Source organism: Lepidochelys kempii, chromosome 9 (assembly GCF_965140265.1).
Source record: "Lepidochelys kempii isolate rLepKem1 chromosome 9, rLepKem1.hap2, whole genome shotgun sequence".
NCBI lineage: Eukaryota > Metazoa > Chordata > Testudines > Cheloniidae > Lepidochelys > Lepidochelys kempii.
The window spans coordinates 75,450,163-75,464,575 of NC_133264.1; the positions used below are offsets into that span (position 1 = coordinate 75,450,163).

Consider the following 14,413-nt stretch of genomic DNA (forward strand, 5'->3'; position numbering starts at 1 on the left):
CATTATCTTAGAGCAAGATCCTGTACTGCAATGGAATCTGATTTGGGACAGGTATGTACTACAAGAGCGTGAGTGGTTTGCACTTAATATTATATCTGATTAATGTAGCCACTTTTTCTCTTTGTGGAATAACCATGAGCAGGTGGCAACTCCCTAGAATGTATTAATTACGTAGATGGATTCAACAAATTTGCTGGCAAACTGTGCATGAGCTCTGTGGGTTGATGGTGAACAGTTCCCTGTATTTGATTTTCAGTCATTGAGCTGAGCTAATTAGTTGTGATGGGTTAGGTAAGCAACATGGTTTTGTCTCCGCTCCTTGACTGAGCATGCAAACACTTCCTGTGCAAATAGTCATGCATATGAACTTAAAATTCAGTTTCTGCAATTTTTGTACATCTGGCTGTGAAGTTTACACTTCATGAATTTTCATTCGAGTAAAACTTGATTGCTTGATCCAGCAAACAGGAAAGTGGCACAAGTATAGGCCAAATGAATTCATTTCAATATTTATAGAAATTTGTTATGGTATTTGTCGATCTCTAATAAGTACCACAAGTTTTATTCCCTTTGAAAACAGAAAGTGGACTAAGTTGTATTCTACTTAACAGCTACAAAAATGTAGATGTGTGGCAACTGATTTTGCCTTCCCCCCTCTCTATTCTTCCTATGTAGGTGTAACCCTTTTGCCAGGTGAAGCCAGCAGAAACCAGGGCCCGGTTCAATATCTAGGGCAGGGGTGGCCAACCTGAGCCTGAGAAGGAGCCAAAATTTACCAATGAACATTGCCAAAGAGCCACAGTAATACGTCAGCAGCCCCGCATCAGCTCCCACTGGCTGCCAGCGCCTCCCACCCAGGGGCAGCTCCCCCGATCAGCACCTCCCACTCCCTTCCTCCCCGCACCTCCCAATCAGTTGTTTCATGGCTTGCAGGAGGCTCTGGGGGGAGGGGGAGGAGTGAGGGCACGGCAGCTCAGGGGAGGGGGTGGGAAGGGGTGGAGTGGGGATCAGAGCCAGGGGTTGAGCAGTGAGCACCCCCCCACCCCCCAGCACACTGGAAAGTTGGCAGCTGTATCTCCAGCCCTGGAGTTGGTGCCTATACAAGGAGCTGCATATTAACTTCTGAAGAGCCACATGTGGCTCTGGATCCACAGGTTGGCCACCCCTGATCCAGGGGTTCCTTTCCATCGATACAATACAGAGCCTGCTCCAGCTCCCACCCAGTAACCTGGGGAAATTACACACCAATGCTGAGTGCCTCTGAGAGGCAATACTTCCCCACTCGCAAGCACAGAGTCTGAGTGTAGAAAAGAAACTTTTAATAAAAGAAGGGAAGTAACTCGGAGTTAATTTGGGAAAACACTGTTCATAAATACAAACCATGAGTAAAAGACCCACTGCCAAGTAGGTTGGGCAGTGCCCTTTTCCTCTCAGGTTCTTAAGTCCAGCAACCCAAAAGTCCCTTTCACATGCCTGACCCTTCTCTGCTTCTCTGCACCCCACTCACAGTTGCTGTCCTTGGTCAGTGCAGACCCAGAATTCAGAGTTCACCTCCCACCCTGAGGCAGAGGGGTAAAGAGGCATCTTACTCACTCTGCTGGCCGCTCACTGCCCACCTGCTCACCGCTCTCATCGCGCCCCTCCACCAGCCACCCTGCTGGCTGCTCATCACTCCTCTCCACCGCTGCCCTGCTGGCTGCTCGTCACGCCTCTCCACTGCTGCCCTGTTGGTCATCACGCCTCTCCACCACCGACCTGCTGGCTGCTTGTCATGCCTCTCCACCGCCACCCCGCTGGCTGTCAGTCACCTTCTGTCTCTCTGCTGTGACCTCTGCACATCAGTCTCTCACGGATTTTCAGCTCTGTTGCAGGCAGGGCAGAAACACAGTCCTAACACAACTAGTTTCAGCTCTGACTGAGCAATTAAAATAACAAAAGAGGCTCCTAATAAAGCCTACATAGCTCTATTTTTTGAAGAGTTGGGAAGAACAGGTTAAGCCAGTCTAGAGAGGACCCCAGAAGGTTGTGCAGCCTCCTAACCAGGGCACCAGGACTTCTGTCCCCATCCCTCTTACTTTCACAGGGCTCTGACATTTAAGCCCCTGCTTAACAACATTCTTTCAACTGAGGGTGTCCCCCCTCATCTGGGACATGTTAAGCACAGTCCTGCTTTCCTGTATTGCTACAATAATTACAACATTGGTAATCATATTTCACTACCCCTGCACTCAGTACTAAGGTCATTTGTAGCCAACACCAGCCAAAGTTGATCCTTTGACACAGCCATAAATGATGAATATGTAAACAGAGCAGGAGCAAACTGTATTTACTACGGCTGTCGATTAATCACAGTTAACTCATGCGATTAACTCAAAAAAATTAACTGCAATTAAAAAAATTAATCATGATTAATAGCACTGTTAAACAATAGAAAACCAATTGAAATGTATTAAATATTTTTGGATGTTTTTCTACATTTTCAACTATATTGATTTCTATTACAACACACAATACAAAGTACACAGTGCTTACTTTATATTATTATTTTTTATTACAAATATTTGCACTGTAAAAAAAGATAAACAAAATAAATAGTATTTTTCAATTCACCTCATACAAGTACTGTAGTGCAGTTTCTTTATCATGAAAGTGTAACTCACAAATGTGGATTTTTTTTGGTTACGTAACTGCACTCAAAAACAAAACAATGTAAAACTTTAGAGCCTACAAGTCCACTCAGTCCTACTTCTTGTTCAGCCAACTGCTAAGACAAACAAGTATGTTTACTTTTACAGGAGATACTGCTGACTTATACCTGAATAAGCCATAACTATACTGTTATAACGAGTAAAACTTTCCTGCGTAGTGTTTACCAGAGAAAGAAGATGGCATGAAAAGGAGAAACAGAGGCTCTTGAATCACAATTGCCCAACATCTAGGTCTGGTCTACACTATAGGCTTACATCAGTATAACAGCGTTGCTCAGGGGTGTGAAAAATCCATACCCCTGAGCTACATAGTTATACTCACCTAACCCTGATGTAGACAGTGCTGTGTTGGTGGGAAAGCGTCTTCCAGGGAGGTGGATTAACTGCAAGGGCAGGAGAAGATCTCTCCTGTCGGCATAGAGTGTCTTCATTAAAGCATTACAGCAAGTGCAGCTGTGCCGAGGCAGCGTTGTAAGTGTAGACCTGCCCCAAGTGTGTCATTTACACCATTGCAATGTGAGTGCAAAGTAGGTGTAAAACTCGCTCACTCTAATCTGGTAGCATTTTACATCCATTCTACAACTGCTGTGAATAACTACACAAAGTGCAACACAATAGTGACTTGAGCCTAGAGAAATAAAGATGATGGTTTGGCAGGCTCAGAAAAGGAGATGTAAAAAGAAACACAGAAAGAATGAGTAATCATGCAGAAAGCCAGAGACTCCTCACCCCCTTAGCTACTACTTTAGGGACTACTCTTAGCACCATAACTTTGCCCATGATCAAACTCTTGCCTGAGGGAAGCTAACCCCATCACAGTAACAATTATTTGGCACCTGAAAGGCGGTCACGGCTCTCTCCCCATCCGTCAGAGAGGAGACCATGCCCCCTCGCTAAAATGCCTCTGGAGCGACTCAGTTCAGGGGGGAAATAGCCGACAATTAGTAGGCCCAAGCCTGCAGTGTAGGTCAGGCAGCAATTGGGTCTGTGAGCCCCGGCCTTCGACCAGGGCGGGGCAGCCAACAATTAAGGGCTCTGGCCTGCAGTCAGGCAGAGCAACAATGAGTCTATAGGCCCAGGGCCCTCAATCAGGACAGGGCAGCAAATAGTTAATGGCTCTGGCCTGCAGTTAGGCAGAGCAACACAGCAGTCTAGGGGGGTCAGCTCTCCCGCGGGGCAGACAGCAAAACCATCCGGTGTCCTAGCTTGGGTGGACGACAGACTAATACAGGCCTCTTGGCCTAAAGGTGGGGAGGCTGCCACCCCCAGGGCAGTCCCTAGACATTGTGATGCCCTATGCAGCGCCCCCTTTGGGTGTGGGGGAAGACTGTCCCCAGGCCTCCACAGGGGTGGGCTGCACCCAAGGTCAGTGGGGGGCAGGAGCAGGCTTGGGGGGCAGGAAGGAAACCGCCCCCCAGCACGAGCCGGCGGAGCAGGCTGTGGCCGGGTCGCTCCACTTCCTGCCACCCGGTGAATGCAGGGCGGGCCCAAGCCCGCACTCATGGGGCGTTGGGAAGTGGAGTAACCCGGCCCCAGCCCGCTCCGCTCTGCTCTCCTGGCTTCCAGCCTTGGGACTTGGGGGGCAGGAGGGAACCACCCCCCCGGCACTCACCGGCGGCGCGGCTGGGAGCCAGTGGAGCGGAGCAGGCTGGGGCCGAGTCGCTCCACTTTTTACCTGAGGTTTTCAAAGTGCACCTCCAGCACTACTAAGTATCTCCACACCACTGAGGGCATGTCTATACTATGAAATTAGGTCAATTTTTTAGAAGTCAGTCTTTAGTAACCAATTTTATACAGTTGATTGTTCATGTCCCCACTAAGCACATTAGGTCGGCTGAGTGCGTCCTCAATACCATGGCTAGCATCGACTCATGGAGTAGTGCACTGTGGGTAGCTATCCCACAGTCCCTGCTGCCCATTGGAATTCTGGGTTAAGCTCCCAATGCCTGATGGGGCAAAAACATTGTTGCGGGTGGTTTTGGGTACATATCATCAGTCTCCCCTCCCTCCCTCCCTCCCTCTTTGAAAGCAATGGCAAACATTCATTTCATGCCTTTTTTTCCTGAGTTATCCGTGCAGATGCCATAGCACAGCAAACATGGAGCCCGCTCAGCTGCACACTGCTTTCTTAGCATTGCAAACACCTTGCACATTATCCTGCAGTATGTGCAGAGCCTAGCTAGCAGCCGCCAGCACGAGGAAGATTATGAGGACAACATGGACACAGAAGTTCCTGAAAGCCCAGGATGTGGCAATTGAGATATCATGGTGGCACTGGGTCATGTTGATACAGTGGAACGCCGATTCTGGACCCAGCAAACAAGCACAGACTGGTGGGACCGCATAGTGTTGCGGGTATGGGATGATTCCCAGTGGCTGCAAAACTTTCGCATGTGTAAGGCCACTTTCATGGAACTTTGTGAGTTGCTTTCCCCCACCCTGAAGCACAGGAATACCAAGATGAAACCTGCCCTGACAGTTGAGAAGTGAGTGGCAATAGCCCTGTGGAAACTTGCAACACCTGACTGCAACTGGTCAGTTGGGAATCAATTTAGAGTGGGCAAATCTCCCGTGAGGGCAGCTATGATCTAAATAGCCAGGGCAATCAATACCCTTCAGCCAAGAAGGGTAGTGACTCTGGGAAATGTGCAGGTCATAGTGGATGACTTTGCTGAAATGGGGTTCCCTAACTGTGGTGGGGCGATAGACAGAATGCATATCCCTATCTTGGCACCGGACAACCTTGCCAAAGAGTACATAAAGCACAAGGGGTACTTCTCAATGGTGTTGCAAGCATTGATGGATCACAAGGGCCGTTTCACCGACATCAGCGTGGGATGGTTGGGAAAGGTGCATGACACTCGCATCTTTTGGAACTCTCAGCTGTTCTTAAAACTGCAAGAAGGGACTTTCTTCCTAGACCAGAAAATTACCGTTAGGGATGTTGAAATGCCAATAGCTATCCTTGGAGACCCAGCCTACCCCTTGCTCCCATGGCTCATGAAACCGTACACAGGCAGCCTAGACAGAAGTAAGGAGCAGTTCAACTATAGGCTGAGCAAGTGCAGAATAGTGGTAGAATGTGCCTTTGGACGTTTAAAAGGGTGCTGGCGCAGTTTCCTGAGTAGGTTAGACCTCAGCGAAAGCAATAATCCCATTGTTATTGATGCTTGCTGTGTGCTCCATAATATCTGTAAGGGGGAGATATTTATGGCAGGTGGGAGGTTGAGGCAGATTGCCTGGTGGCCAATTTTGAACAGCCAGACACCAGGGCAATTAGACGAGCACACTAAGGCTGCGCATCAGAGAGGCTTTGAAAAACAGTTTCATGACTGACCAGGCTACGATGTGACAGTTGTGTGTGTTTGTCCTTTATGCAAAGCCATCTCCTTTGGTGAATGTACTTCCCTGTAAGTCAAACCCCCTCCCCTCTTCAACCACAGATGGCACAGGAAATAAAGTCCCTATTGTTCTGAATCCATTAATTCTTTATTTATTTAAAAAAACTTGAGATCACTGACAATGCTGACTAGGAAAAGGAAGCCCCAATGTACAAAGGGTTTGATAACGGGTGGGGTGGGGGAGAAGGAAAGAACAAGGCCACATTGCTTATTGTAGCCACACTACAAATCAAAGCTGTTTGAATGACAGCCTTCTGCTGCTTGGGCCATCCTCTGGAGTGGAGTAACTGGGTGCCCAGAGCCTCCCCACCGTGTTCTTGAGCATCTGGGTGAGGACTTGGTGAGGAGGGCAGGCGGTTACACAATGGCTGCAGCAGTGGTCTGTGCTTTAATTGCCTTTCCTGCAGATCCACCAGATGCCTCATCATGTCCGTTTGCTCCCCCATTAGCCTCAGCATCTTCTCCTGCGTCTTCCGATCACACTCATTGTATGCTTTCCTGTCCTCTGTCACCAAATGCCTCCATGCATTCAGCTGTGCCCTATCAGTGCAGGAGGACTGTATGAACTCTGAAAACATGTCATCACGAGTGCGGTTTTTTTCGCCTTCTAATCTGTAATAGCCTCAGGGACGGAGTTGATGCGGGGAACATAGAAGCATTTGAAGCTGCATGGGGGAAAAAAGAGAGAGTAGACTTTTAAGAAGATACATTTCTGAGAACAAAAGAGAGACTCTTTCACAGTGAATCAAGCAATTCACAGCAGACAGCACATGTGTTTTAGGTACAAGGTCGCATTTTGCCTTTTATATTGCGCACCTGCCGGTATGGTGACACATCACACGCGGCTGGGCAATGGAATTCGGTTTCCAGGCAGCCCTGGTAAGCCAAAAGTTACGTGGGGTTGGCTTCTTCCACATTCATAACATGTGGGAATGGTTTCAAACTGCAGCACCCTCCTTTCCTGTAGCAACCAATGCCAGTTGTGTTTGCCATTTAAAAGGAGGGGCTGTGGTTGCCGTTTAAAAGGAGGGGCTGCGGTTTTGGGGTGGATGTGCATCACCCCTCCCCCCACGTGACTATTCTCCAGGATGATCCCTTTTAGCCAAGTGCAAACAGCCCAGCATGCCCGGGGGTCTAATGTGTCGGGGATCACCAAACAGAGGGGATTACTGTTCCTTTACAAAACTTCCCATTTCAACCAGGTGACCATGAATGATATCACTCTCTTGAGGTAGACACAGAAAGATAAAGACTGAATGTTGCATGAATGAGACCAAAACCCAGGACCAGTCACTACCATGCTTTGTGCTGCAATGATTCCAAACTACTTACTACTGGCTTGGCGTGGTAAAGTGTCCTACCGTGGAGGACGAAATAAGGCAGCCCTCCCCAGAAACCTTCTGCAAAAGCTTTCAGAGTACCTCCAGGAGAACTTCATGGAGATGTCCCTGGAGGATTCCCGCTCCATCCCCAGACACATTAACAGACTTTTCCATTAGCTGTACTGGCTGCGAATGCATCCCAATTATTTAGGGCAAATCAAACATTAAACACAATTGCTTTTCACTCCTGTAGTGTCGTTACAATGTGCACTCGCCAGAGGTGCCTTCTCCGCCATCAGGATCCGGGAACAATAGGCCCTGGGAGGGTATTGTCTCCAGGGTGAGGCGCAGGTGCTGGAGGAACCAGCTAGGGGCAGAGCTCTTCTTGACCTGCTGCTAACAAACAGGGAAGAATTAGTAGGGGAAGCAAAAGTGGATGGGAACCTGTGACCATGAGATGGTCAAGTTCAGGATCCTGACACAAGGAAGAAAGGAGAGCAGCAAAATACGGACCCTGGATTTCAGAAAAGCAGACTTTAACTCCCTCAGGGAACTGATGGGCAGGATCCCCTGGGAGAATAACATGAGAGGGAAAGGAGTCAAGGAGAGCTGGCTGTATTTTAAAGAATCCTTATTGAGGTTGTAGGAACAAACCATTCCGATGTGAAGAAAGAATAGTAAATTTGGCGGGTGACCAGCTTGGCTTAACAGTGAAATCCTTGCTGATCTTAAACACAAAAAAATAAGCTTACAAGAAGTGGAAGCTTGGACAAATGACCAGGGACGAGTATAAAAATATTGCTCATGCATGCAGGAGTGAAATCAGGAAGGCCAAATCACACCTGGAATTGCAGCTAGCAAGGGATGTTAGGAGTAACAAGAAGGGTTTCCACAGGTATGTTAGCAACAAGAAAAAGGTCAAGGAAAGTGTGGACCCCTTACTGAATGGGAAGGCAACCTAGTGACAGAGGATGTGGAAAAAGCTAATGTACTCAATGTTTTTTTTGCCTCTGTCTTCACAAACAAGGTCAGCTCCCAGACTAGTGCACTGGGCAACACAGTATGGGGAGGAGGTGACCAGCCCTCTGTGGAGAAAGAAGTGGTTCAGGACTATTTAGAAAAGCTGGATGAGCACAAGTCCATGAGGCTGGATGCACTGCATCCGAGGGTGCTAAAGGAGGTGGCGGATGTGATTGCAGAGCCATTGGCCATTATCTTTGAAAATTCATGACAATCAGGGGAGGTCCTGGATGACTGGAAAAAGGCTAATGTAGTGCTCATCTTTAAAAAAGGGAAGGAGGAGGATCCGAGGAACTACAAGCCAGTCAGCCTCACCTCAGTCCCTGGAAAAATCATGGAGCAGATCCTCAAGGAATCAATTTTGAAGCACTTAAAGGAGAGGAAAGTGATCAGGAACAGTCAGCATGGATTCACCAAGGGCAAGTCATGCCTGACTAATCTAATTGCCTTCTAGGATGAGATAACTGGCTCTGTGGATGAGGGGAAAGCAGTGGACATGTTATTCCTTGACTTTAGCAAAGCTTTTGATATGGTCTCCCACAGTATTCTTGACAACAAGTTAAAGAAGTATGAGCTGGATGAATGGACTATAAGGTGGATAGAAAGCTGCCTAGATCATCGGGCTCAATGGGTATTGATCAATGGTTCCATGTCTAGTTGGCAGCCGGTATCAAGCGGAGTGCCCCAAGGGTCGGTCCTGGGGCCAGTTTTGTTCAATATCTTCATTTATGATCTGGAGGATGGTGTGGATTGCACTCTCAGCAAGTTTGCAGATGACAGTAAACTGGGAGGAGTGGGAGATACGCTGGAGGGGAGGGATAGGATACAGAGGGACCTAGACAAAGTAGAGGATTGGGCCAAAAGAAATCTGATGAGGTTCAACAAAGACAAGTGCAGAGTCCTGCACTTAGGACGGAAGAATCCAATGCACTGCTACAGACTAAGGACCGAGTGGCTAGGCAGCAGTTCTGCAGAAAAGGACCTGGGGTTACAGTGGACAAGAAGCTGGATATGAGTCAACAGTGTGCCCTTGTTGCCAAGAAGGCTAACGGCATTTTGGGCTGCATAAGTAGGAGCATTGCCAGCCGATCGAGGGATGTGATCATTCCCCTCTATTCGGCATTTGTGAGGCCTCATCTGGAGTACTGTGTCCAGTTTTGGGCCCCACACTACAAGAAGGATGTGGACAAGTGGAAAGAGTCCAGCGGAGGGCAACAAAAATGATTAGGGAGCTGAGCACGTGATTTATGAGGAGAGGCTGAGGGAACTGGGATTATTTAGTCTTCAGAAGAGAAGAATGAGGGGGGGATTTGATAGCTGCTTTCAACTACCTGAAAGGGGGTTCCATAGAGGATGGATCTAGACTGTTCTCAGTGGTGGCAGATGACAGAAAAAGGAGCAATGGTCTCAAGTTGCAGTGGGGGATGTTTAGGTTGGGTATTAGGAAAAACTTTTTCACTAGGAGGGTGGTGAAGCACTGGAATGGGTTACCTAGGGAGGTGGTGGAATCTCCTTCCTTAGCGGTTTTTAAGGTGAGGCTTGACAAAGCCCTGGCTGCGATGATTTAGTTGGGGATTGGTCCTGCTTTGAGCAGGGGGTTGGACTAGATGATCTCCTGAGGTCCCTTCCAACCCTGATATTCTCTGATTCTATGAAGAGGTCCTGGCTGCCAGGGAGAAAGGATTTTCCATTTGCCTGCTGCGCATTCTCCTCCTCCTCCAAAAAATCCTCATCTGTGTTGCGTGAGGCTGCCACCTTGCAGGTGTCCACGGAGAGTATTGGGGTACTGGTAGGGTCCCCCCCTAGACTGGCATGCAGCTGATCATAGAAGCAGCATGTCTGGGGCTCTGACCCGGAGCGACCATTTGCCTCCTTTGTCTTTTGGTAGGCTTGCCTGAGCTCCTTAATTTTCATGCAGCACTGCTGTGCATTCCTGGTGTAGCCTCTCTTCACAATGCCTTGTGCAATTTTGGCATATATATCAGCATTTCTTCTGCTGGATCAGAGTTCTGCCTGCACAGATTCTTCTCCCTATACTGCATTCAGATCCAGAGTCTCCCGTTCGCTCCATGCTGGAACTCGTTTGCGATTCTGGGACTGCATGATCACCTGCTGAGTGATCTGCTCAGTGATCTGCTGAGCTCGCCATGTTGACCAAACAGGAAATTAAATTCAAAAGTTCCCGGTGCTTTTCCTGTGTACCTGCCTAATGCATCGAAGTTGAAAGTGCTGTTCAGAGCGGTCACACTGGAGCACTCTGGGATGGTGCCCAGAGGCCAATACCATCAAATTGCACAGCACAGTGTCTACACTACCCCAAATTCAACCCAGGAAGTTCGATTTTAGCACTACTCCCCTCGTCAGGGAGGAGTACAGCAGTCAATTTTAAGAGGCCTTTAGGTCGGTGGAAGGGGGTTGGTTGTGTAGACGCATTCATTATAAAATCGACCTAATGTGGCTAAATTCCACCTAACCTCATAGTGTAGACCAGGCTTGAGAGGCAGGTAATTTTATATCCATTCTATAGGAGGCTATAAACTGAGGTGCAAAGAGGTTAAATAAATAAAATGTCCAAGGTTGCAGAGTGTCATCTGCAAATCTGGCAACGAAAAGCAGAAATGATTCCATTCCTCTGTTCTAACCACTAGACAATAATAGCACAGGATATTAGGTAATCATACTGTTGCACAAAATAAAAAAGTTTTCAAAGTGGGATTTCAAGGTCAAAGATTACATTAGCCCAGCTTGCATTAGTAGCAGCTTTACATAATGAGTGAATTTCCACATTCCAGAGGAAACACTGGTAAATCCCTTAATGCAAAACAGAACAATCAGAAAGAATTGCTATACTTCTGTAACCAGTGTTAGGACCTCACCGTCTACCCTCTGAGAACAGTGAACTACCACATCTTCCAAGCACTCACACTCAAACTAGTTTAATTGTTAATAATTTTCAAGGGATCAATATAATAATTTATAAATCAGATCCAATAGGTAAAAACAAAGCACTGAATGAATACCATACAAGGAATTCCAATTGCATACAGTGACTTGAAGCTTACAAAATCTATTCAGAACTTGTAACATTATGGAAACAATAAGACCTGAAGACCTTGTAGAAAACACTAATACAAAAGTATGGAAGCTCATTGTAGCTTAATTAGCAATTCATAATGATTCATATAAAGTTAAGATCCTCAGCTTCAATGAGCACAAGTTTACTTTCATACCAGAATTACTAATTCCAGAGGATTCAAATTGATTTCCTGTTGGTAATTCACAGATACTCAGTCCATGATATGGAGTCCAACAGTAAGGGAAAATAAAAGTTAGCAATCACACTGTTTGACTAATGATCCCTTTGTGGCTAAACTGCATAGCAATATCTAAAAAAACATGATCCAGCTTCTGCTGACTTACCCCATTGCTCCCCCGTAGAATTGCACAGGGTATTGGTCAGAATTGAGAGCGACATGTTTTGTTTTACATAACTGGGAGGCATTTGGGAGAGCTGCACTTTTTCTCATTCCCCCCAGAAGGGGGAACTTTAACAAGGGACTGAACCTAAATACAGAAAGCAGCTCTGACTTCCCATGGCTCTGTCCTGATCCCTATCAGTGCATTGGCCAGCTAATAATAATATTCATCCGTGGAAATTCTCCAGGCTTCTGTATTACATTTGCAAATACAAGCACTGAAGACACAGCTGAACTCCTATAATTTTTCTCTAGTTTAGAAAAAATTCAGGATACCTAAATGTTACTCTCAAGTTTGTACCTTGTATAGGTGGGTAACTTTTATTGTAGGGATCCTGCACTCCAAGGGGAATAGAATGGATGGTGTAATTATTTGATGTTGTAAAAGACTTTGAAATCCTTAACTGAAAGGTGCTACAGAAAAACACTTTATTATTATTATTTTATTCTCATATGAACTCAATGTAATAATAAAAGTTAATTTGGAACAGAAATAAATAATTCTGCTCCTTCAGCTTGCTTCTATTATCAGTTTGCTATTCCTCAAAATTGCTCTTGTACTGATTTCATTTCAAATTCCTTCCAGTTTACAGCTTCAGTATGAATCATTTCACATGATTTCCTCATTATCCAGACACCAAAGCTAAACTGCAAAGGACATGTCAGTACACAAGAGTCATGCTTTCCATTAAGCATTGCATGTCATGCATTTCCTTCACAAAAGAGTACATACAAATAAACAGGATTCACAGAGAGAAATTATAGAGAGGTTTCCATTCAGGTGTTAATAATGACAAAGGTAGACTGTCAGAAGAACACTGCACCCAAGTCTTCTGTGTCAATGGAGTTACAATGATAGAAAGCCCATCCCGTACTCAAGGCAGAATTGGCCTCTAATGCAATGTCTAGTGCTTTATCTAGTCTAATCTTGTGTCAAGTAAAGCTCGGCAAATGTATTATATAAATCAGACTAGATCAGTGGTTTTCAACCTTTTTTCATGTGCAGACCCCTAAAAAATTTTGAATGGATATGTGGCCCCTTTGAAAATCTTAGACATAGTCTGGGGCCCCTCAGGGGTCTGCTGACCACGGGTTGAATACCACTGTTTTATGGTAATGACCCCCTAGACATAGTCTGCAGATCCCTAGGGATCCACGAATCACAGGTTGAAAACCACTGGACTAGATGGTCCTTTCCTTCTGTCCTTAAAATCTGTGGATCCAGGAAAAATGGAAAGAAATTATCCTCAGGTAATTTACTGAATACAAATATATTATTTTTCAAAAATTATCTGCTGAATATTTTCCTCCTGGCTCTCATCTCAAGAGATGGGGCTCCCACCACTTTCCTTGAAAACTCTATTCCACAGGCCCTCGTTGGTGTTGGCACAAGAGCGGCCACTATGGGCATGGTTTTTGAGGGTATGTAGGTGTTGAAAGTTGCAGGTAGGCACTGAGTGGGATTTCCTAAAGAGCCTTAGCACCTAACATCCTCCAGGATTCAGGTCACAGTGCCTGAGGAGTGTTTCTGGATGGGTCTGAGCGTGAGGACTGGAACTCAAAGTGGAGAAATCCTTTCCTGCATTTCCCATTGGGTTTCAGATTTTCTGGCATGTGCATACCAGTCAGGAAATACTATGCTTTCCCCGACTCGAAGTATTCTGCTGTGAGGATGCACTTCCTAAGCACGGAGATGAGTTTTCAGTTGAAAATATGGATTAAAAATAGTTTAACGCATACTGGGGAAAAAACAATACAGATAATCCTTTGACACATGTCAAAATGCACAGAATCAAAGTGGAACATACGCTCCACAGTCATAAGAAGTAAGAATATGCATTTATACAGCCCCTTGCTTACGTTACTAAAACAGGCATTGTGAAAAGAGGCAAAATAGATTAGCAGAAAAAAATATTTTCCCCTTGAGTATAGTAATTCCCAAATTACCTACTCTTCTTCTACCTGATTCCTTGAATAATTATCAGAGTAGGCAGGCATCTGCAGATTTCTCCGTCTGTTACAGCTCAATGCACTTAGTGGCTGTTTCTGCTCCCATTAACATCAGTGTTAACATTCCCACTGACTTCACTGCAGCAGGACCAGAACCACAGAGCTTTATTTATCCTTTAAGGTGGGTTTCTCCGTTTGCATTTCCGAGGGCCAAATTCTGATCTCATTTATGCTTGAAGTCAATGAGCTTGTTCTGAATTTATAAAGATGTAACAGATCAATCTGGCCCTTAGTCTTCATATTCCCAGTATCCCTGAGCTAGAACTGTAGCCAATTAATTTCTTTTAAGTCTTTGGTTTGAACTATAACTACACAGGTAAAAGGTTAGGTCATGGCCGCCCAAATGGCACAGGACAGCCCTTCACAAGGTTGGGTGCAGACATGGGTGACTTTCCCACTGCTCCTATTTTTTTCCTCTCACCATCAGTAAACACATTCTCTGCACCTGTACCGAACAACTTCCCAGAATACATCTG

At 46.0% G+C, this 14,413-nt stretch overlaps 1 protein-coding gene across 1 annotated transcript in view; it reads right to left on the reverse strand.

The window, feature by feature from the left end:
- Window positions 1–6,198: 6,198 nt before the first annotated feature.
- Window positions 6,199–14,413, reverse strand: part of LOC140917649 (TLR adapter interacting with SLC15A4 on the lysosome-like) — a 37,269-nt gene continuing 29,054 nt past the window's right edge. The window contains exon 3 of the transcript XR_012160940.1: window positions 6,199–6,774. The gene's annotated coding sequence lies outside the window, so the exon portion shown is untranslated. The remainder of the gene's footprint in view (window positions 6,775–14,413) is intronic.